At 34.5% G+C, this 23,829-nt stretch overlaps 1 protein-coding gene across 5 annotated transcripts in view; it reads left to right on the top strand.

The window, feature by feature from the left end:
* Positions 1–23,829, top strand: part of LOC115253878 (uncharacterized) — a 139,998-nt gene that overhangs the window by 13,527 nt on the left and 102,642 nt on the right. The window contains exons 2-3 of one of the 5 annotated variants that reach the window (XM_029879174.2): positions 21,803–21,887; positions 22,468–22,562. The gene's annotated coding sequence lies outside the window, so the exon portion shown is untranslated. Of the gene's footprint in view, positions 1–21,802; positions 21,888–22,418; positions 22,600–23,829 lie in introns of all 5 variants that reach the window. The other 4 variants (XM_062853224.1, XM_029879175.2, XM_062853223.1 and 1 more) reach the window with 4 other exon arrangements.

Raw genomic sequence — 23,829 nt, 5'->3', positions numbered from 1 at the left:
GATTCCTCAAAGAGCTTCTTCATGGGTTCCGTTCATAGTTCCTTCTAGTTTTCCTATATTTCATCCCGAAATTACCCGGGATTACTTACAGGATTATTTCAGAACTCCTTATGAGATTGCTCTACGAAATATTTCCGGGAATCCTTCATGAATTGATTCGAAGATTAAATTAAGTATTTCTTTCAGGATTCTTCCAAGTTTCTTCAAGCATACCATCCAAAAAATCATTCTGGGATGCCTCCAAGAGCTTGTTTTAGGATTCCTCCAGGAGTACCTCCTGTAATTTGTAGATTCTTCTGGAATTCTTCCGAAAGTTCATTCTGGAACCCTCCCAAATACTCGTAATGGAAATTCTCAACAATTTTATTACTTATTAATTGTTTCGCGAGTTTTTTTTCTTTATTCTTTATTTCATGCGGGATTCCTCCTGAAAAATTCTTCAGCAATTTTGTAAAGAATTTCTCCAGAATTTACTTCTGGATCTCCTTCAATAGTAATGCCTATAGCTCTTTAATTATTAGTGGTATACTCTCCTAAAATATCTTTATAATTTTCGTACACACGCTAACAGAAATTTTTATCGCAATCGCCATTGAATTAAGCTGATTTTTTTTAAAGTGATATCAAAATTTTACCTCTCTTCGTTTGAAAAAGTATTTTTAGATCATATCGTTTCTCAAAACGTCAAAATATTTGCAAAAGTTGACGTGAAATTTCGAAGTCAAAGACAGGCTTAATCCCATTTTCCATTTTCGTTGAAAAAAAAATCTACATAGGATATTGGTTCCCTTAATAAGCATGTGACTCAAATTTGCTTCCAACGCAAGGATTGAAGCATAGTTTGTTTGTTTTTTTTTTGTTTTAAGTTTTTTTGGTAGAAAAAATCAAAAGGAACGGAATCAATCGCTTATTTTCGAATACGATAAATTTGAGAGCGTCAGATTACTTATGGAACTCAGACCCTATATGTATATATGTACTGTTCACCCATTCTGCTTAGAACTACAGTGTATCAAACAATTGTCCGTACAGCAAATTTTTTGTCAAAATAATTTTTCATTCAAATGTTAATAACTTTTTAATGCGTCAATCAGAAACGCTGAAATGTTTACCAATCATGAATCATATATTGAACCTCCATTAGTAAAATTTTGAGCAAGATCGAATAAGTTTTCTGAAAGTTATAGAACTTTTAGTAAACATTATAAGATTTTTGAACACATTCTTAAAACATTATATCTCAATATGTACTCGATGAATTTTTTTCCATTTTTTTTGTGTTACATCTTAAACCTAAGGCTTTCATAGGCAGCCATGTTTGGGGTTTTATACTCACTACAAAAAATATGAACAATGTGCGTATGTAGTTGACGATGTTTTAAAATTTACCATATTTTGCACATATGTATAATCTGCCAAACGTTTTCCATTAATAAAAGTGCATTAACTGAACGAAAAATCCATAGGACCTACTCTTCATATGTAGTTTAGTAGGTCCTGTGTAAAAATATATCATTAAGAGAGTTTAAAAAAGTTGAAAACACTTGGCACTTTTATTGATCAAAATTCCAAATGACACTCTGAACATATACAGATTTTTAATTTTTTTTTGTAGTGAATATAAAACCTTAACCCTTAAAAGCCCTAGACGAACCACTTTTTTTTCAATCAGCTACTACTCAAAGACCATACAATCAAAAAATTTGAAACCAATTTTAAATTGAATGCGGTTAGTTGGTCTTCCAATATCTGGGTGTGGCATCCCCCCTGACCCCTCCCCCCTTTCTGGGTATGGAGAAATGCCTTGCCACGGGGGTATTTTTCGGCAATTTTATTGAATATCACACATATTGTCATTCTGAAATTTGTAATGTAAAATGTATTTGGCCATAAAATGGTCGCTCTGTGCTATGGGCATGCCACCGCTACGGAACCAGTTCCGGACATTCAGGTTTCCGGACATAATCTCCGTAGGAACCTGCTACATACTGTATACTAAGGTTCGCATTCATAATCCTTTTTTGCGGCTTCAAATATTGAATTTAGAAGTATGATGTCTTAGAAGTGTTTGTTCTATATACTTAATTCTTTATTTTAAAATTTTCACCTAGATGATTAATCCACCTAAAAGTGCAATAGGAATTCACTTTTCTCAAAAATAAAGATAGAGTATTGATGTCTTCTACAAAGTTGCAGAAGAGGGTATTATTGGAAAGTTTGCCGAACAAACTATTACCTTATTTGCTCAACTTTAAGAGTTATGTGTCATTGTTTGTGGACGACCCCTTGTAATAGGTTTTCGGATATAACTTTTTCTATGGATTGTTAGGATTGTTTGAGTGTTTAACAAAGTTGTTCTTTGTGATGCAATACACCTCCTTCTGTTTTTTCTTCGTACTGGAATAACGCTCCAAGTGGAACAGCGACTGCATCTCAACTTGGGGGTGAAAGCCTAAAAGGCCATCCTGAAGTATACTTGGGAAAATTCCCATGGTTATTGCAGAAATTATTGATGGAATACCTCAACCAATTACAGTCACTACTTACTTACTACTTTCGGTCCTGGGCATCCATTAGATCCGGCTTATATCTATTTCTCATTCATTCTTTTCTATAATCATGAGAAATAGAGGAATAGAAGTGAGAGTAAGTTCCATCTTTTCCATGATTCTCATTCTCTTGTTTGTTCCTGAAGAACGAGTAAAAAAGGAACATCTGGCCACGCTAGTGGTTACAACTGTGATTCTTTCTAAAAAAAAATCTCGTCTTGATTCCCTCGGGGATTTATATGACGATTATTTCGGAAATATTCTTACAAATTTTCCAGCTGGGAAGCAACTTGAAATTCCTTTAGGCATTATTACTGAGATTTCTCCCGAAGTGATGCTGGAAACATTCCTGGAGAAATTCTAGTTGGAGTTTCTGCTGGTAGGTACTGTTAGAAAAAAAAATCTTAAGGAATCCATGAAGAAATCTATAAATGAATCGCAAGCAGAATTGCTATAGCATACCTTGGAGAAATCTCTGGAGGAGTCCTTGAAGGTAGCACAGAAGGAATATGTATAAAAATATGTTTAAAACTCCTTAGGAAAATTGCAAGAGGAATGTCTTCAGAAAAACCTGATGAGCTTCTCTAAGCGATTCCTTTGGGGATTGCTGAAGAAATAGCTTCAAGAGTTCCTTCAGGAATTTCTCTGGGATACATTCAGATTTTGTTCTCAAAAATCCTACAAGAACATCCCCTGGGATTCCTACAGAAATTCTCATTGCGACATTTGAAGGGATTTCTCCATGGAATCTCCCAGAAATTCCTCCTGTGCTTCTTTCAGAGGTTTTGACCAAGAATTCTTTCAGCAATTGCTCTTGAGATTCTTCCATAAATTTCTGCAAGGACTCACACAAGAATTAAGAGAAGCTAGAAGCAAATGGGTGAAAGTGACAAAAATATACTTTCGAGTAAACAAAATTTGAGTAAACAAAGTTTTCCATTAATTTTTCCTCCCACGCAAAATGTATATGGTTTCAAAATGGACCCAATTTTCTCTGATTCATTGCAATTCATCGTAAAAATAAACTTGAAAAAGTTCCTAAAAGCTTAAAATTATAAGAATTTTTTGATACGCTCAGCTCAAAATCAACAAAATGGTCACTTACACCTCTTTGCACCTGGACTCCTCAATTCTTCTTGCATTACCAATAGGAATTTCTTGCTGGGACTCCTCCAGTAATTCCTGCTGTAATTTATCATGAATTTCTCCAGAAATAAGTAATTCCTACTGGGAATCCTCTTGAGAGTATATTATGAACTACTGCTGGAATTGCTCCAGGACTGCTACTGGTTTTTTTTCTAGATATTTCAGGTAGGTACCCTCCTGATTTTTTTCTGGGATTCCAATGCAATATCTGCAGGTAATCCTCCAGTAATTCCTGCAGGACTTTAAAGAGCAATATTTATATTTATTGGAGATATTCCATGGAAATCTCAGCAAGAATTCCCTAAGAAATTTCAGAAGGTATTTTTGGAATCCCTGTTGTTTATTGGATGTATTGCAAGAGGAATTCCTAGAGGTATCCTTGGAGAAGAATTTCAAGGAGAAATTCCAGAGGGATCTTCAGAGGAATCCTAGCAGTCATCCCTAAAAAAATTGCTGGAGAAATCTTTTTAGAATTCCTCCAGGAATGTCTGATGAGATTGTGCCAGAAGTTTCTGCCGGGATTCTTGGCTCGGCAAGGAATGTCCCTTTAAGAAACACTCTACAGTTTATTCAAATCCTCCCGGAATATTTCTATGAATTCTTGCTGTGATTCATTCAGGAACTCCTACCAGGATTTCTCCAAGCATTTCTGCTGGGATTTCACAAGCATTTCCAGATGATATTTTGCTGTAAATGCTTTTAAGAATCCTCCAGGAATTGCTGAATAATTTCTGTCAATAATGGCTTGAGGAATTCCAGCAAGACTTCCAAGAGGTTTCCCACCACGAATTCCTCGAGAAATCTGAATCAATTTCAACTTAATTTCTCAAAGGAATCTGAAGGAGATTTCCAATAAGAAAACGAAGAGGAATTCCTGAAACAATCCCTAGACACATTCTTAGAAGAAGCGCAAGAGAAACTCTGAAGGATGTTACAGAAGAGAAGTTACAGTAGTAGTTGGTGGATGAATCCAATCAATAATAATTAAATAAATCCCAACAAGATTGTCTAGAGGTAATCCCAGAAGAATGCTTTGATAAATTCCAAGAGGTATTACTAGAAGAACAACTTGAGGAATTCGTGGTTTTAACCAAGCAGGCATTTTGGGGAAACTTGAAGTGAAATTTGTAGAGGAATGTTTTGAAAAAAAAACCTGTAAAAATCACAAAAAGAACTTTTGTAGAAATTCCTGTGGACTGGACATTCTAGAGTTTTTTTTTCGTAAATGAGGTCCTGAAGGAATTCTTGGAGAAATGCTCAGAAAAATGCAAAGAGAAACTTTTGGAGGAATCCCAGAAGAAGTATTTTGAGAAATCCTCTTTAAATTCCTCCACAAATTAATAATGTAATTTCTCTCAAAATTCTTGCTGAGATTGCCCCAAAGGTTTCTCCAAAGTTTCCTTTACATTTGCTGCATGAAATTCCTCCAAGGGTTCCTATAAGAATTCCATTTGTGATTTCTCCAGAGATTTTTCAAGGATACCTTTAGGAAATTCCCTAGAAACAGCACCTGAAATTTTTGCTAGGATTCCTTCAGATATTTCTACTATTTTTTTCAGGAATTCTTGCTGGAATTTTTCAAACAATATCAGCTAAGATTTCTTCAGTAATTGCTCTTAGGAGTCCACCAAGAATTCCTGGTACATTACCAGCAGGAATTGGTTGAGGAATTCCAACAAGACTTCCTGGTGGATTCTTTAGGAAATTATTGAATTAATGCCAAAAAAGTGAAGAAATTTCAAGTGGATCTCCGGCATGAACTACTGGATAAATACTAAGAAAATTTTCTTAGTTTACATTATTTAAATTATTTAAAGGAGTATTATAATCATTAAAAAAAATAAAGAGAATTTCACCAAAAACTCCATAGTCTGTTTTGAAATTTTTGAAGTTGAGATGCAGGCGCTGTACCGCTTGGAGCGTTATTCCAGTACGAAGAAAAATGCAGAATGAGGTGTATTCCATCACAAAGAACAACTTTGTAGAACACTCGAAAAATCCTAAAAATCCATAGAAAAAGTTACATCCGAAAACCAATTACAAGGGGTCGTTCACAAACAATGACACATAACTCTTTAAGTTGAGCAAATAAGGTAATAGTTTGTTCGGCAAACTTTCCAATAATACCCTTTTCTGCAACTTTGTAGAAGACACCAATACTCTATCTTTATTTTTGAGAAAAGTGAATTCCTACTGCACTTTTAGGTGGATTAATCATCTAGGTGAAAATTTTAAAATAAAGAATTAAGTATATAGAACAAACTCTTCTAAGACATCATACTTCTAAATTCAATATTTGAAGCCGCAAAAAAGGATTATGAATGCGAACCTTAGTATACAGTATGTAGCAGGTTCCTCCGGAGATTATGTCCGGAAACCTGAATGTCCGGAACTGGTTCCGTAGCGGTGGCATGCCCATAGCACAGAGCGACCATTTTATGGCCAAATACATTTTACATTACAAATTTCAGAATGACAATATGTGTGATATTCAATAAAATTGCCGAAAAATACCCCCGTGGCAAGGCATTTCTCCATACCCAGAAAGGGGGGAGGGGTCAGGGGGGATGCCACACCCAGATATTGGAAGACCAACTAACCGCATTCAATTTAAAATTGGTTTCAAATTTTTTGATTGTATGGTCTTTGAGTAGTAGCTGATTGAAAAAAAGTGGTTCGTCTAGGGCTTTTGAGGGTTAAACGAAGCTGCATATGAAAGCCTTAGGTATAAGCTGTAACACGAAAAATATTGAAAAAGTTTCATCAAGTAATGTCAGTCAAGTAATGGAGCCTCGTAGCCGTGCGGTTAGGGTCACCAAGCTTATAATCGCACCATGCTATGGGGTGAGGGTTCCATTCCCGCTTCGGGCGTTGAAACTTTTCGTGAGAATAGTTTCTTCCCCGTTTCCACTGGTGAATGCTCCGTTGTCCGTTGTCTAATGTTAAGTTTAATACAGTCTGTACAGCCGAAAGCTGAAGACGTTGTCCGTGTCTTTAAAAAAAAGTACATATTGAGATATAATGTTTTAAAAATGTATTCAAAAATTTTATAAGTTTTACTAAAAGTTCTATAACTTTCAGAAAACTTTTCGATCTCGCTCAAAATTTTATCAATGGAACTTTAATATATGGGTTATAATTGGTCAAAATTTCAGCGTTTTTGATTGACGTATAAAAAAGTTATAATCATTTAAATGAAAAATTATTTAGACCAAAAAATTGCTGTACGGACAATTGTTTGATACACTGTAAAGGGTGATACGGTCAAAATTTGGTCACACAATTTGTTTCATAACTTGAGACTGCGTACACCAAAACAGCTGATTTTTGGACCAGTAATGGTACATTATATGTAGCTTATACCATAAAATTTTCATCAAAATCGGTTTAGTATTTGCGGAGATATTGTGAATCCTGAAAACTGCAATTTTAAAATTTTGTACAAAGAGGATTAAAAAATAAGAACACATTTTTACTCTTTTATTTATAGAGCCAGAAATACTGAACCAATTTCAATGAAAATTTTTCTGTATGTAAAGTACATATATCAAAATGTTGTGTAAACATTTAATTCAATTTTATCCAGCCGTTACAAAGTTATATTTGTTTAGGTGGTAAAATTTTGTCAAATTTTGGTCACACAATTTTTTTCATAACTTTAGATTGCGTACACCAAAACAGCTGATTTTTGGATCAGTAATGGTACCGTAAACCGGGGTGAAATTGATCACTCGGGTACAATATTGTAATTTCATACTAGGAACTCTTAAGCGTCGTAATGATCTTAAGCTTTTTACGTCATCTGATTCGTAGATGTCTAGAGATGAGTGTAGACTTTTTATTTTTTCAGAAAAAAGTTAGTTTTGCCTTATTTTTCAAGGAATTTGCAATGTATTACTCATTTAGCTGAAATCATTGCTACTAAACAATCAATTGCTAATTGGACTTCCTGTGAATTCTCTGTTTTAACATTTTTGTGGCGCCTTGGATGGGGTGTTATGCAGCTAATCAGAACATGAAATAGTTATAAAAAGTTCATTTGATGAAGAAATAGTCATGTATTGTGATATAAATCACTTATTTCAAATTAAATTGCCTACCTTTAGACGTTTGAGGGGAAAATTTAAAATTAATTTTGCATTTAAAGTATTAAATTCACTAGTTGTAAGATTTTAGACGCGTTATTCGGTTTTTTGTTGAACAAAATTGTGTCACATGATTCCATGGAGATCCACTGGGTACTGGTTTTACAGAAATTTTTTTTTTTGGCAATATTTTAACAGGCACTGATGTTATCCGCAAAAGTAGTTTTAAAGTGATCAATTTGACCCCGGATTACGGTACATTATATGTAGCTTGTACCACAAAATTTTCATCAAAATCGGTCTAGTATTTGCGGAGATATTGTTGAACCCTGAGATCTGCAATTTTAAAATTTTGTGCAAAGAGGATTCACACATTTTTACTGTTTTATTTATAGAGCCAGAGATACTTAACCGATTTCAATGAAAATTTTTCTGTATGTGAAGTATGCATATCAAAATGTTGTGTAAAATTTTCATTCAATTTGATCCAGCTGTTACAAAGTTATATTTGCTTAAGTGGCACCCGGTCAGTTTTTTTTTCATATTCAAACTGCTACAACTTTGAAAGTATTCATACAAAATGGCTCAAAATTTTACTTACAACATATTTTCATAATAGTACTATACTGTAAAATTTTGATAAAAATCGGAGCAGTATTGGTAGTTCTATAAGGCAGATACAAATTTAATTTTGACTTTTTGTCTCCCCCCACCCCCCTTCAAAAATTTTTGGCAGGATTTTGCAATTCGAGGGGGCAGATAAAAAATATTTATCAAAATATCGGATCTTGCTAAAAATTATTTAACAAATCCGATGAGTTTTTAATATTTTTCATATTAAATGCTTTATTATTTTTATCCCCCCCCCCTCGACCAGCCAAAGAGTGGTGGGACAAAAAGTGAAATAAATATTTGTAACGGCCTAATCAAAATTGTGCTTTACTGACCTTAAATTTCCGAAAATTTACTATAGGCGCCTTTGTACAAAATTTTGAAAAGGTAGGTCGATGGTTTTATCTATATATCATCCAATACTCAATCGATTTTGATGAAAATGTTATGGTATAAGCTACATATAATGTACCATTACTGATCCAAAAATCAGTTGTTTTGGTGTACGCAGTCTAAAGTAATGAAAAAAATTGTGTGACCAAATTTTGACGGTATCACCCTTTATATGAGAAATACACCAAGTGAAAATATGCTAACAGTATGAAGAAAAGTCAACCAAGAAAACCTTCAAGACAGCCAAGCCTCTTCGCCGTTCTGAATATAGATCAAGAGCAATCAGAACGTGTAGAAGAGGAACGGCTCTTGAAGCATGTAGTCAGTTTGAATGCCATCTTTTTTTTGTTAACGTTACTGAGAAGCATCAAAAGCACCGACAGTTTGCTTGAGCATTTTTTTTTTCTTCTCTGCTGGAAGCTTGCGAAGGTGTGTACTTTTTATGTACATATGTTGGCTCTTACTCGATGGGTCGAGTGAAAAGATGGCTTTATCAAAAATCTAGGACACAGTCGAGGTCAAGATGTGGGTGCCGGAGAACGTGTTGGAATGAATTATTCGTCATCCACGGGGTTGTCTAGAACAATCTCTTGACCGTGAACGGTTTTTACTGGCAATTTTATGCTTGGAAGTTTTAGTTATAGTTATAGCTTTGATCAACACATTCTGGCTTCAAGGTGGTCATTTATGCATGAAGTAACAGATGAGCTAGAATGTGTTACATTAGCAGAAGTATCAACAACATTTTTTGAGATCTTTTCCATATAAATTCAGTTGAAACTCACTTTTGAGCTCACTGGATGTCAGTCAGATCATTTAGAAAAAGATAAATAGTATGAAAGAAAGCTTCTACCTACAACTTTCAAATGCTACACTAAAAGTATAAATACGCCGAATTTCATATAAGTGGGAAAATTAAAGATCCACCGAGTTGCAGATTTAAAACCAAGTGCAACATAACACGCAGACAGTTCTCCAACTAAAGATTGCATCCTACAAGTACACGGAAGAAATCAAAGATAATTCGGTGAGAGAAACTTCTAGATACTTTATCTAGCAATCCCGCATTGATCCAAGGTACATCCAACTTGAGATGGAACAACTTTTAGAATTCGAAACTAGAAACATATCTTCCTACAGACCTGGAGGCAGCAACCATCCCTTTCCTTATACACAGCTTACATTCGTTTAGAGATAGAACCCGATACAAATAAGTAGTATGCGGAAACCACCGTACCGAGGAAGCTCGCTGTCCTGAATATCAAACACTACCCAAAACTGATCCTACCGTGTTTGCTTTGCGCTGTTGTTGCACGATGAACGTGAATTGAAAGGTGCCAAAAGTAGAAAAAATAGGCCCAACCAACATCCACATCCTTCGGATTGGGCCACACCACCGCACCGTGTCCCGGTTTGATTTAGTACGGCAACCTGACTGCCAAACCACAATTGACAGTCTCATGTGCCATTAGACGAGGGATCTGCTGGTACTGCTGGCTGGCTTGGCTGTTCCTCTCGTGCGGAACTTTCGCTCTCGCAAAACCGTGTGAATGGCAACTAAGTAGGTATCGTGGTGGTGTGTGCTCGCTAGAGCAACGAGAAGAAATATGAGCTGTGCACTAAAAATCAATTATTCATTTATCAGCATTCAATTGAATAGGTACTGTACATGTACAAACACACAAATTAATAAGATGTTGTGAAAATCAACATTCCGGGAAGGCTCTTTCGTCCATAATTTTCCACAGGATCGACACCTTTATGTTCCGCCTTGAAGTCTAGTACATACAATGCATAGAGATATGGGAACCTCGGCATTTTGGAAGAATTTATCTTACGTTCTTCTCTGGACCATTACCGATCAGCCATCGACGTAGCTGACTTGTTACAACGAACGTATGTATGATTGATTTATTGATTTGTCTTTATTAAAGAGACTACACAAGTTTACAAAATAAAACGAAAGTCGTGAACTTCTGTCAACGACCAAAATTTTTGAAGCACAATTTAGTGCTGATTTCGAAACCGACCTTCAAAAATTTTTAAGTAGAACAGTTTTTGAGTTTTAGCTCAATGTCGAGCTTTGCAACTTTTCAAAATATGTAATTTACTGAAATTCATATATATTGCGTTTTGTTCAACCAATTTTAAATCTTTTTCCATAAATTAAAAGCTGAATACAATACCATTCGATCATCTGAATACAGGTTTTGCGTCAGATTGATGAAATTCAAGCTGTTAGCGAGTTTTAGGGACGATCTTCTTAAATTTTAGCAAAATTCCCAAAATGTTTTGAAGAAATCTATTTTTTTCAATAAGAAAAAAAACAACTTAAAATTTTTTTCTCGACGTTTATTTGATATATCATATGTAGGCGAGTTACAGTAAAAATTTCAGCTCAATCGGAGCATTGATTACGGAGAATGAGATGTTTAAAGTGAGCGACTTTGCTTAAAAATAGAACAAAAATAGATTTCAAATCATCAACCTTGTATGGAAAGTTGAAAAAATTTCCGCTCTACTATATTTTTTTTCTTTCGCGTTTTCTAATTCAGGGCATGATTCTACACCAAAAATGATCATCAGCTTACCGAGTTCAAAAATACTGTAAACTAGTGCTATCAGCCCTTGGCTGGTTCGTCTCTCTTTTGTATTAAGATTTTGCACTTTGAAACGAAGCATTTTTTTTTCATTGATACTATTACTATTAATCTACTTTATCTGAACAGAATTTTGGCTCAACTTGAAAAGGAACTTTTGATGGATGGGAGGATTCATAAATAAAAATGATTTTCGTAGCATTTTCTAAATAAAGTTTCTGAAATTTCCTTCTGCAGACTTGGGGTCCTTAACAATGTATACTGATCATAAGAAAAATCAATCAAAAATCAATTATTTAATGAATTCATAACTGACATTCTTCAGTGAACCTCAAAAGAATATAAGAAAATCCTAATTAATATGAGTGGAAGAAGCTGGAAGAATATATGAAAAAGTAAAGCGGATCTTAAAAATATTCAAATATTAATAAAACAAATAAATGTTTTTAAATGTTTTCTTGATGAAGTCTATGAATTTTTAGAAATCATTTAAGAAATCTGTCTGCAAATATTTTTGAACTTATTCTATACTCATTTTGATGTTCCTGTCTGTTGTTCCTTCCCTGGCTTCTTGGTAAATTTTGAGCCTGGAAGTCACCTTTCTACAGAAAAAATATTTTAAAAAATCGAAAAGTATGGTTTTTGGAAAATTTAAAGGATATAACATCTAACGATGAATTATTTTCTCAGTGTTTTTTTTTCTCTAAAAGACCTTCAAATTTTCGAAAATCCTGTTTAAATTGGTGGTGAAATTCCTGAAATTTTGTAACGGAATATTTACATTATTTCTTACTTTTACAGAAAAAAAATATGTAATTAAAATTCAGCGAGAAATTGTGCACGTAAAGGGAATGCTAGTGCACTTTTACATTAGATATAATGTAAACTTACATTACCATCGTGTAAATTTCCGCCAATCATCGCGTAAACCATCATGGACTCCAACCGGTTACGCGACTTTTAGCGGAAATTTACACTCATGTAAATTTGCACTGACTCTAGCATTCCCTTTATGTGCATGATTTTTCGCTGACTTTAACATGAATATTTTTTATGTAATTTTGCATTATATCTCATGTAAAAGTGCACTAACTCTAGCATTCCCTTTATGTGCACGATTTCTCTTTGAATTTTAATTACATATTTTTTCTATGTGATTTTTATACCAATAATTGTATATTGTGAGCAGATGATACTGTAAGATTTTCATACTGTTCATACTGTGATACTGTTAAAATTTCGGAATCCGTAAAGTATTGGAGGAGATAAAGATTCTCCGACGCGAGAAAATGAGGTTTTGGAAACCTTGTACACTCATTGTAAAAATGGTTTAGACTGTAACTTTACTGTTAGTTTTCAAAACATCTGAAAATTTGACTATAAATTAACAGCATAATAAAAAGAAGGTGGTGAAAAAGTTCAGATAAATGGGTACTTTATAAGCTAAGCAGCTTGTTCGAGGTTGCTCAATAGCCTTCTAAGCAGTTTCATTTTTAAATAATTTTGGAACTTGAAAGTTCACATGAGCACGCTAGATAGCCTTCTAAGCAGCTTCTGACAGAGTTTTGACAAAATTCATGCAGAAACAAAAATGTGTTTTGCAGAATCACAACCCTGGTTTGGTGGGTTTGTGATTCATGTCTGGAAATTGATTCTGATAATTATGTTTTCACACATGTTGCTGTTATGTAGATTTGAACTGGAGCGTCCTGCATGATAGCCTGCCGACTTAACGCTGCGCAGCTGAAGATACTTGACAAATGTGCAAAACTAGCTGCCGGCAGAAATTGGATTCAAGTCAGACTTTACCTACTAATCACTCAATCACAACTGTAGTAGAGCGTAGGGTTCTCATGCAGCGACTACCGGTTCAAATCCGATGAGCAGCTATTTTTTTTTTGCTCAAGCCTTGTGTTCATTGATTTGATAAATTCATATTTGTTTTTCATTCGTGTATGCTTAAACATTTGTTTTCTATAAAAAAAATAGATTTAATCTTCATTGAAACACAATCAACGAACGAAGTTCAGATAAAGTTCCCAATGGAACTTTCTGGCTGCTTAAGAGGCTAACAATGAGCTTTGTAGACTTGTGACCGAAGTTCCAGCAAGGCTAACCGTTAGCCTCTTAAGCAGCCAGAAAGTTCCATTTGGAACTTCATCTGAACTTAACGGAACTTGAAAGTGCTTTTTGTCATGGGGAGCGTAACTTTTGGTTACTTGTTTAGGCAGTTTTTGAAATTTAGCCAAGCAGTCGAGAAGTTATCGGAAGTTATATGAAAGTTTAAACTTTTCTTGAAAGAAAAAGTTTTACGTAATTTTGGCAAAATCTGAAAGTTTATAGAAAAATCTTTATGAAAACTTCCGGTTGAAACTTGTACTTTGAGAACATTCCAGATATTATCAGGGGCGTTTCGAAAGGTTAAAGGGAGATTTCAGGGGCTTCTAGGGGTGTTTACAAGCGAATTGAAAGAGATTTAGGATTTGCTCTAAGTGTTTTAAATAAATTATTTTAGGGACGTTTCAGGGAGTTTAGGGGTGTTTCAGATGTTTTCATACCTGCAGGACCGCACTTCAAACTACCTAAAACTCCATATAGCACTCAAAAACGCTCCTCAGAACTCCCTGAAACACTTTGAACGCCCCTGGGTTCCCCTAAAAACAGTCTGAAACGCCGCTAGACAAGTGTTGGTAAAAGCTCAAATTCTCAAATCTCCTCAAATTTTCAAAAAATCATCCAAACATTCTTCAGGTATTTCTTCTAAAACTTTATCGTTTTCTTTAGAGAATCTTTCAAGTAAATTTTAAGAAATTCTGCCATTGAACTACTTGTTTTGATTGCTTTAGAAAATTTTCTGTTTTCCCAAAGTTTCCTGTAGATTACACCAGAAATTAATTAAGAAATCTTCTCTGAATTCTTTAATCCATCTTTCACACATCAATTTTTTAGTTTTTTCTAAAATTTCTCTCGTACTTTTAGTTAGAAGATTCCAGAAATTTCTCTAAAATATCCTTCAGATAAACCGCCTTGGGTTTCCTCAAAAACTCCTCCAGAGATTTTTTCAGGAATCCCTTGCGATAATTCCTTCTGGAGATCCTTCCCGGATTCCTTTAAAAATGCTTTTTGCGATTTTTTAGGGAAAATTAAAGGTTTTTCCAGAAAATTCTCAAAAGATTTCTTTAGAAAATCATCCACAGACTCCTTCAGCAGAAATTCTCTTTGTAAGGAATTACGTTGGAAATTTACTTATACAGGGTTTTTTTTGTAAATTTCATTGGATATTCCTTAAAAATTTCCTTAGAAATTCCTCCATATATTTATACAAAGATTCCTAGTCAATCTTCTTTGGATTTCTTCTAATAATAGGCCATGGATTCCTTCAGAAATAATATCAGGATTTTTTCCCTCCACTTACCCCAAGAATTCTACCAGGTCTTAAGATCTATCAAGATTTGTTTTAGAGACTGCTTCGGCGATTTTATTCCCAGTAATTCTTCCAAAAAATCTTGAAGCGATTTCTCCGGCGCTACCTTCAGATATTCCCTGATGAATTTCACCAGAAATTTTCTCAGGAATTTCTCCAGAGATTTTTTAAAAAATTCTTTAATTTATTCTTTCAGTGGTTTCTTCAGAAAATTTAGATATTTCGACGGAAATTTCACTGGAAATATTATGAGAGTTCATTTTTATTTCTATAGGTCTTTCTTTTCAGGGTTTCTCCAAGAAATCTGCAAGAATTTTTCAAAAAGAAATTGCGCTTGCGGTTCCATCAGAAATATCTCTTGAAATGCCTTTAGAGATCGCTGCATACACTTGTTTTATCTGATTCGGGGTTTTAGTAGTTCTTCCAGGAATTCCACAAAAATTACATTTTTTTAATAATCCCTGAAGGAATTTCTTTAAAATCCCCATAGTATTGCTTTAAGAAATCCCTTTGAAAACTTTTAGAGATACCTATGCGAACTCCAAGAAGAATTTCTTGGAAGTTTTTTGAGGGAACTCCAAGACAAAAATTCCTGAAGCAATTTCTGAAGTTATTTTAATCCAAGCAGAATACCTGAAGAAACACCTTAAGATACCGTATTACTTGTCAGAAAAATCTTGAGAGACTTCTGGAGAAACTCTGCAAGTAATTTAATAAAAAAAAAATTGCTTGAAAACTTTCTGGAAAATCCAAAGAGGAATTTCTGAAAAAATCCCAGATATAAGTACTGGTGAAGTTTTTGAAAAAAATCCTGCAATAAATTTCAACGACTCCCTTGACGATTTTCTGAAGGAACCCTTGGCAGAATTGCTGATACCTCTACAGGAATTCTCAGGAACACCTCTTGAGAATTTATAGAGGAATTTCAAAAAAAAAATGTACGACAAAACCCCTGAATAAATGGAGTAATAATTGAAGGAACCTCTGGAGAAAATCAAGGTACGATTTTAAAAAGTTTTTGGATTTGTTTCTGAATTTCCAAAGGAAAACCTTAGAGAAATATTTGAAAGAAAAAAAATCCAATTACTTGTGGAAAATATCCTATAATTGTTTCTTTTGAATTAAAGTTTGATAATTAGTTGGAATAAAAGAATTTCTCAGAAATCCCATAAGAAACAACATTGCTGGAAAGAATTTCTTCATCAATTTTTGTATTTCTTCAAAGCAATTCAAGCATGAACTTATGCAGCAGTAGTTGAAGGAACTTTCTAAAGAATTCGTTAGGAAAATTCAGGAGGAATCGTGGAAGAAATTTCTGAGGAAACTCTTTGACCAGTTTACCAGATAAATATTATGAGGATGCGTTTAAAGCGATAATTGAAAAAATCTTCAATAAATTCTTGCTAAAATTATTTTAAGAAATCTTGCGAGAATCTTCTGTGAACATTCCAGCTTGTTTTTTTTTTTAAATTCTAAAAAAATCCCCATAGGAATTTCTCCCTGGCCAAGTTCGCAGGGGTTGACGGTATTAAAGTGAAGGAGTTTCATTTTGATTATTGTAATGTAGTGTTCTTTAGTGAAACATATCACCTTTTTAACACTTTAATGCGCCTCCAACGGTTCATCACGAACCGGCTGCTGCAGAGGAGTATGGCTGATCATATTTTTTTTTCAAGAAAACTTTCCTCCGCATTTTATCGCAATTCGTAAAAATGAAAAATTGGCCATTTTTGAAGAACCCTGTCTTTATGCGTGTCCAAAGCATGGATGATTTGTTTAAAAATCTGTATCGCTATTTCCAAAAATCTGTATCCCATACAAAATTTGTATCACATACAAAAATAAAATAGCTCCTCTAGTTCAAAAATCTGTTTTTCATATAAAACGAAATCTGTATAGATGCTCAAAAATCTGTATCTCCAGAAGTTTCAGAAACAGTTGTGTATGATTTTTTGTAGAAATTTCTTTAGGGACTTCTCCAGAAAAACCTTCAGAGATTTACCTTTGTCGAGACTTTTTTAGATTTTTTTTTTCCGAAAATCATTCGGAAATTCCTTCAATCATTATCTTAAATGTATTTATTCCAAAACTTTGCTTTAGAAAAAACTCTAGAGATATTTTTTGAATCTGAATTTTTGTCAGAAAAACTTCCTGGGATTTCTCTAGAAACTCTTTAAAAAAATGTGGGATCCATTCAGGAATTTTCTGCAGGGATTCCTATAGAAACTACTCAGGGGGTTTCTTCAAAAATTTTTCGAAGGGTTCTTTCAGAAAATCTCCAGTGGCTTTAATAATGAATTCAACAAATTTCTCCTAGAATTGCTTAGAAAAAACTTCCATAGATTTTTCAATAATTCATTCATGAACCATTGCTGAAATCCATCCTAGGATTCATTTAAAAAAATCGTTCACGACAATGAGTTTCTGAAAAAATCTTCCAGGAATTCTTAAAGAAATTCAGTCAGATTTTTTTCACGATATCTCCCAGGGATTCCTTTAGACCTTAGAACTAAGAAAAAAAATCACGTTCCTTTAGTTATTCCTTCAAGACATTTCTCTTCCGGAAATTGCTCCAAGATATCTTAAGAAAGTCTTTGGAAATCCTCCAAGGATTATTTCAGATTTTTTTCTACGGATTTGGCTATGGAAAGGCTGGAAGATATTTTTTCAGAGATTCCTGCAGAAATTGACACAGAGATTTCATCAGAGATTTCATTCAGAAATGTATTTTCTCAGAAATTCCTCCAGGATGTCCTCCATGCGTACCCCAAGAATTTCTCTATGAGTTCGTTAAAACAATGTGTAGGATTTTTATTTGGGGTTTTCTCCAGGTTTTTTTAAATACCTCAAGAGGTTTTGTTATGTATTCCACCAGGAGTTTCCAGGTATTCCTTCCAGAATTTCTTCAGGAAATTCATCTATGGATTCTTGAAAAATTCCTTTTTTTAGAAATTCTTCCAAAAATTTATTTAGGATTTTGTTCAGTTTTTTTTTTTAATTCCTTATGAAATTTCCTTAGCGATGCTTTCGGAAATATCTTCAGAGACTTCTTTAATATTACTAGAATTACTTCAGAAATTTCGGCAAAAGTTGTTCCATGGATTCTTTCAAAAGTTGTTCTAGCAGTTCCTTCAGAAATTGCACAAGCGGTTTCTTCAAAGGACTGATTCTACCTATTCTAGCACTGATTCTACTATGACAACACTAGACATAATTTATCATACATCTTGTAATCGTCATCGAGAAAGGGAGAAATATCGAGATACAGGGGATAGACAAAATGATCGGGACAGGCAAAATTTTCCCTTCTCAAAAAATATTCAAATTGCTGTAACTTTTCTAAAAGTGCATCAAATATTCTCAATTTTTTACTGTTAGTGGATCAACTAGCTGTGTATCAGTGGACACAATTTGGAAAATATCGGGCTATTCTGCACGAAGTTATTAAGTTTCTAGAAAAAGGTATATTTATCCGAAAGCAAACTTTGAGCTGCTATAGCTCCGGATTCAATGAATCGAATGCAATGAAATTTTGACCATTTATGACTTATATAATGAGCTTTGAAAACCTTTTGACTTAACTTAATATTCTTAACACGGAAGAAAATTATAACGGTTAGATTATTTTTCTAATAAAACACCAAATTTTCTTAAATTTTAACATCGTTTCAAAATTCAAGATGTTAATTATAGTTTATCTATATTCCGTCTAATTGTCTTGAATATAAATATGTTTTGAAAAAAAGTAACAACCCAGCCGGCAATTTATTGAAAAAGTAATGGGATGCATATTAAAAATAGACCAATTTACTAAAAAATCATAAAATAAATGAAATCGCTATAACTTTTTTTTTCTTGTTAATAATTTCAAGTTGAGTCAAATGTTTTTCATAGCTCATTATATAAGTCGTTAATGGTCAAAATTTCCTTGCATTCGGTTAATTGAATCCGGAGGTATAACAGCTCAAAGTTGGCTATCGGATAAATATACCTTTTTCTAGTATCTTTATAACTTCGTGCAGAATAGCCCGATCTTTTCCAAATTTTGTCCACTGATACACAACTAGTTGATCCATTTACAGTGAAAATTTGAGAATATTTGATGCATTTTTCGAAAAGTTACAACGATTTGAATATGTTTTGAGGAGGGAAAGTTTTGCCTGTCCCGATCATTTTGTCTATCCCCTGTATATAACATCGACATGTAGAGAGTCGACTGTAATTAGCAGAATTTTTGTATGGTGAGAAGGTAAATTCTCCGTTTTTTTTTTTGCGAGGAAGTCATGCAAAAAGCATGAGTATTATGATTCCTTGTCTAATTTGAAGCTGTTTGAACAAAACATTGTTGTTATTTTTGTCCATTTCTTGTCTTTCCAACAGCACGGTTTCCCAAAGCTTTGCGCAAACAGTATCAAGTTTGACAAAGACTCATAATACCCACGATTTTTTGTACCATTTCCTTGCAGAAACGGAGAATTAACCTCCTCATCATACAAACATTTAGCTCATTATTAAAAATCTAGAACTTCACCGATTGTGCCGTATTCTCAATGAGGAAGTCATAAGAAATGTTGAGAAAAGTTTGTTAGAAAAATTTGAAGAAAAGTCTAGCGAATGAGCAGTTTGCATGCATCCGTCAGTAATGTTGTAATTGCTAAGGGATCTATAAAACATATCGCCAGAGAATCACCCCCGCTCATCGTGATCATCGACAAAGCCCGATATATTTCTAAAAAAATGAGGTCAGAAAGGGAAGCATGAGATTAATGTAAATATATATAAAACTAAGTATGTTATGAGGTATACTTTGGCGCTAATATGGGTGCTCCACAAAACAGCTTATTGATATGTAGTGCTCCGCGTGCCAAAAGGCTGAAAACCCCTGCATTATAAGTTACCATGATGCAAGCTACGAGTTTTAAACTGATTGAATATTAAAAATTCTACCATTAAAAAATTGTACATAAAATCGAGGTAAAATATACATAAAATCGAAGTTCATAAAATCGAGGGCCTATATAATCGAGGGTCAACTTAATCGAGGTATACCTGTTATGCAGATAAATCTGTATATATGGCATCCCTGCTCCAAAGAACGATTACGCAAAAAAAAATACACTGTTGTGCACATGTATGTCAAAGCGGGAGAGGAAGTTATTTTTAATTGTCGAGAGCACAACAGTATATGTGTTAGATGTTCATCTAATCCCATCCGAAGGAGGTTTGGATTGTGAAAAGAAGATAACCATGTGCGACTGTGGAATCGAGTTCAGTTCTAGGCCTACTGGCGACGGAGATAGTCGAGTGACTCCGTAGCTTGAAGGAATAGAAGCGCCCGTCTAGCGAATTGGGAGTCGTGAGTTCGTGTCTCACCGGAGTACGTGAACTTCTTTTCATAATTTCAAATCTCAATTTGTTCATCGAGCACATGTTTCTGTTGTGCAGATGGATGTCAAAGCATTTTCAACAGTGTAGTATTGACGAAGGTTTTCAAAAATTTCGAAAAATGGATGTGTGTTTGAAAAGTCCAATCTAATCTAGGAATTCGAAAAAGTTGTATATTCACAAATTCAGCAGGTTGGGGATCCGGAAATGTCTACTCCTAGAACGTTATTTATTATAAAGGCTTATCAACTTATGAAGTATTCAGGGTTCGTGCATGATTGTTGACTTGCCAAATTCTCCACCAACAAATCACGATGAGTTTCAGCTCTTATAGTTCAAGAGGTGTTTTTTTGAAAACAGATAAGGTAGGATAAAACCATAAAAAAGTCTTCCTTGGATAACATTTGATGTAATTTCTTTTGGAGTATTACATTTCTAACATTTTTCGAAGACTGCAAAACTCTATATTTTCAACTCACAAAGTTTTTTATGTTTCTTTATATTTCTTCACAATTGATATCTCTTAATGGAACTTTTAAAATACCTATCAATACCAATATTATTTTTACCCTTGAAGTGTTTCAATTCATTTTCTGAAATTTGGTATTTTTCATAATACTGTTAAAGTTCAATGAAGTGGTAAATTAGTTTAACATTGCACATTTTGTAAACAAAAATAAACACAGGATTTTCCTACCTTTAAGTGTTCATTGCCCTGGCTGCTATTTTATAACAGCTGCTTTCTACGCAGATATAATTTGGCTACCAGAAGTGTTCAGTTTAGGCACAGACATAGGTATCTATCTGTAAAAGGGGGCTTCCACCACCGTTCGGTGGGCCGAAAGTCCCGAGTGCAAGGAGTGAGAAACGACCTGAAAATTTACGCTCGTTTTAGAGTGTGTGGTTTTCCCCGTCGAGTCGTGCTGAAGGAAGAGTACCAGCCTTGCCTCCCTAGTTGGTTGATGTATGATAGCGCTGGATTAGACGGCGGCTTTTGGCAGCAACTGCCACCAGTGTCGAGGTGTATCATGCTGGAAAATAAATGGGTAATTCACTTGACTGATTCATATGCATAACCTTTTGCCTCACTTGGCGGAGTTTGGGGTTGGGTGAACTTTTGAAACAGGTTGATAACGAACCCAATCGTATACATTCAATTAGTGCGAGGATAATTTGGGACCCGTCGTGTCTGCTATTGTTCGGTGCGAATGGGTCGCTGTCAATGGGATGGATTTGTTGAGTTGTTGAGCGTGAGATGCGATGAGAGGGATCTGTCGAGTTCAAATCAAGTTGGAAGACAGTCATTGAGAGGGATAATGGTGTTCTTTGGGATAGTCGTTTGTTAGGAAAATAATGACAATATGGAATGATCTCAGCACTCAAAGGAAAGCATGTCTCTGCTGAAATGCTTATTTTTTAGTTCAAAAGTATGTAGGTCAACTTTGTAAAAACAACGAACTTTGCAAATATAATGTCACTGACTGTCCAAGTTGATAAACAAAACTCCAAAACTGCACATTATGATAATAACCACAACCATAACCATCATTCCACAAATGTACAAACAATACTCATCTTCCACTTCGTTTTTCCTCTATTCATTTTTAGTAAAACCCGCCAATTCATGAGATGCTGTTGCAGCAATAGATCGTCATGTTCAGTTCTATTCAACTCCTGCATACACCTTGAACCTGTAAGTGATTCCCGTTTTCAAATCCATTCTCTTAGCGTAGTACCAAGTGAACAACTGCCGAAAATCATCATGAGAAGAAGAAAAAAAAAACTGTGTCAAATTGGCATACCCAATCGAACTCATTGCTGTCGTGTCAGTGTAAAAATTTACTCATTATCATTGTCAGTAGAATGTTGTTACATTTCGTTACATAAACAAACGCAGAAACGTTTCCAATCATTACAAGATGTTTTCTTTCTGTTTCTTCTCTTCCTTTGGTGCTTTCTCATGATCATCTTGTTGTGAAACAACAATCATACCATTCCGAAACAAAAACTAACATCATCGTGTCTCTCTCTGTGTATGTGCCTATTGTTGTTGCGTGTGAAATAATGATTCTTTCTTCTTCGACCATCTTCTATCATTGAACTGCCTTCGGTACTTCGTTTCGATTGACGTACGTGTATGTGTAACTACGCTATTGTTCCGATATGAATGCTAACTATTGTACATATACCTAACAATCGTGTTTCTGTTCTTATTATTAAATAGTAGCCTAACTAGCAATAGCGAAGCCTTAACAGCGTAACCATCTTTTCAGCTCATCATCGCCTTTCCGCATCATACCGTATCGAACAGCTGTAGCAAGCATCATCGTGCCACTTAGAAGCTTAGATCATCTCTTTCCAGGTCCTTGTTAGTATCTTTAGTGTGTGGTTGAATTGTAACGACGGTAATTAGATTGAACATTTTATTAACCTGCTCCTGGTAATTCCTCACGGTTGAAAATTGAATATAATGGTAAATGTTGTATATTACATTGTTTCAGTGTGCGTGAATGTAAGAATAAAGTGAGAGTGTGAAAACAGGTACCGTCGTTGGGGGGTGGGAATGGGTAAAAAATGCATACTTTCATACTGATTGTTCAAAAACTTTTGCGTCTTTGAGTGAAAATGTCCTTTGATCATTGGAATGTGATCTTTGGTAATGCATGCACAAATGATGAAAAAATATTAAGAGTTCGTAAATTATTCTAAATACTACAAGTGTTTGAAAATTGACCCACTCTCATTCCTTCGAGGGGGTGAGAATGGGCCAAGGCAACCAAATTTGTTCTGCATTATCAACAAAGCAAGTTGATAAAGTTCTGGTCAAAGTTGATAATAATCAATAATAGATTACCCAGACAACCAGAAATCGCATACTATTTTAACTCACTATCGCATATATATATACGGCTGAGGGACAATTTTCATCGCATATATGATGTTATGTTTTGAATTTATTGCGATGTATCTTGTAAAATCATATAAGAGTGCAAATTAACTTTTATAATATATAACTACATCGTAGTAGACGATATTCTGATGTTTAATTGCGACGAACTTTACTTATTCGCAAAAGAGTTCGAGCGGACTCGCAAAGTCTCAATTGAATTCGCACTGCGATGATTATACGACTTTGCTTGGTACTTTTCTTATTATGTCAGTGAAACTCGCATTGGTGTACAAACTACATCGCATAAAAGTAAAAATAAACTCGTTAAAATGTGCATACAAACTCGCATAAGCTAGAATCGTTAACGTTGGTATACTGCGATGTGATATGTAATAACAACGATAGAGGTGCTGTTGATGTGCCAAAAAGCTACAAGAAAGTTAACAGTCATAATTCTGGTTACAAAGCAAGTTATAAAGTCATCATTCTTGTTTTAATGACCTGATAATTTATAATGGGTGGTGCTAGCAAGAGAGAGGTAGTGATAACTGTGCGGGAAATCACGTTTCGTCATTTTCAGCTCCAGATAGCGTAGGGAAACCAAGTGCATTCCAACACTGAGGTGAGTTAGAAGGTCATGACACTTAATCAGTGTGAAGTGTGGCTCGAAAATCTAAAGGTTCTTAGTTCGATACTGAGGTAACAAGAATTGTTTTTTTTTTCGAATATTATTAAGTCGCATAAG

The sequence above is a fragment of the Aedes albopictus genome, chromosome 2 (assembly GCF_035046485.1).
Source record: "Aedes albopictus strain Foshan chromosome 2, AalbF5, whole genome shotgun sequence".
NCBI lineage: Eukaryota > Metazoa > Arthropoda > Insecta > Diptera > Culicidae > Aedes > Aedes albopictus.
The sequence above is the reverse complement of the archived record's forward strand: the minus strand, read 5'-3'. Positions and strand labels throughout refer to the sequence as shown.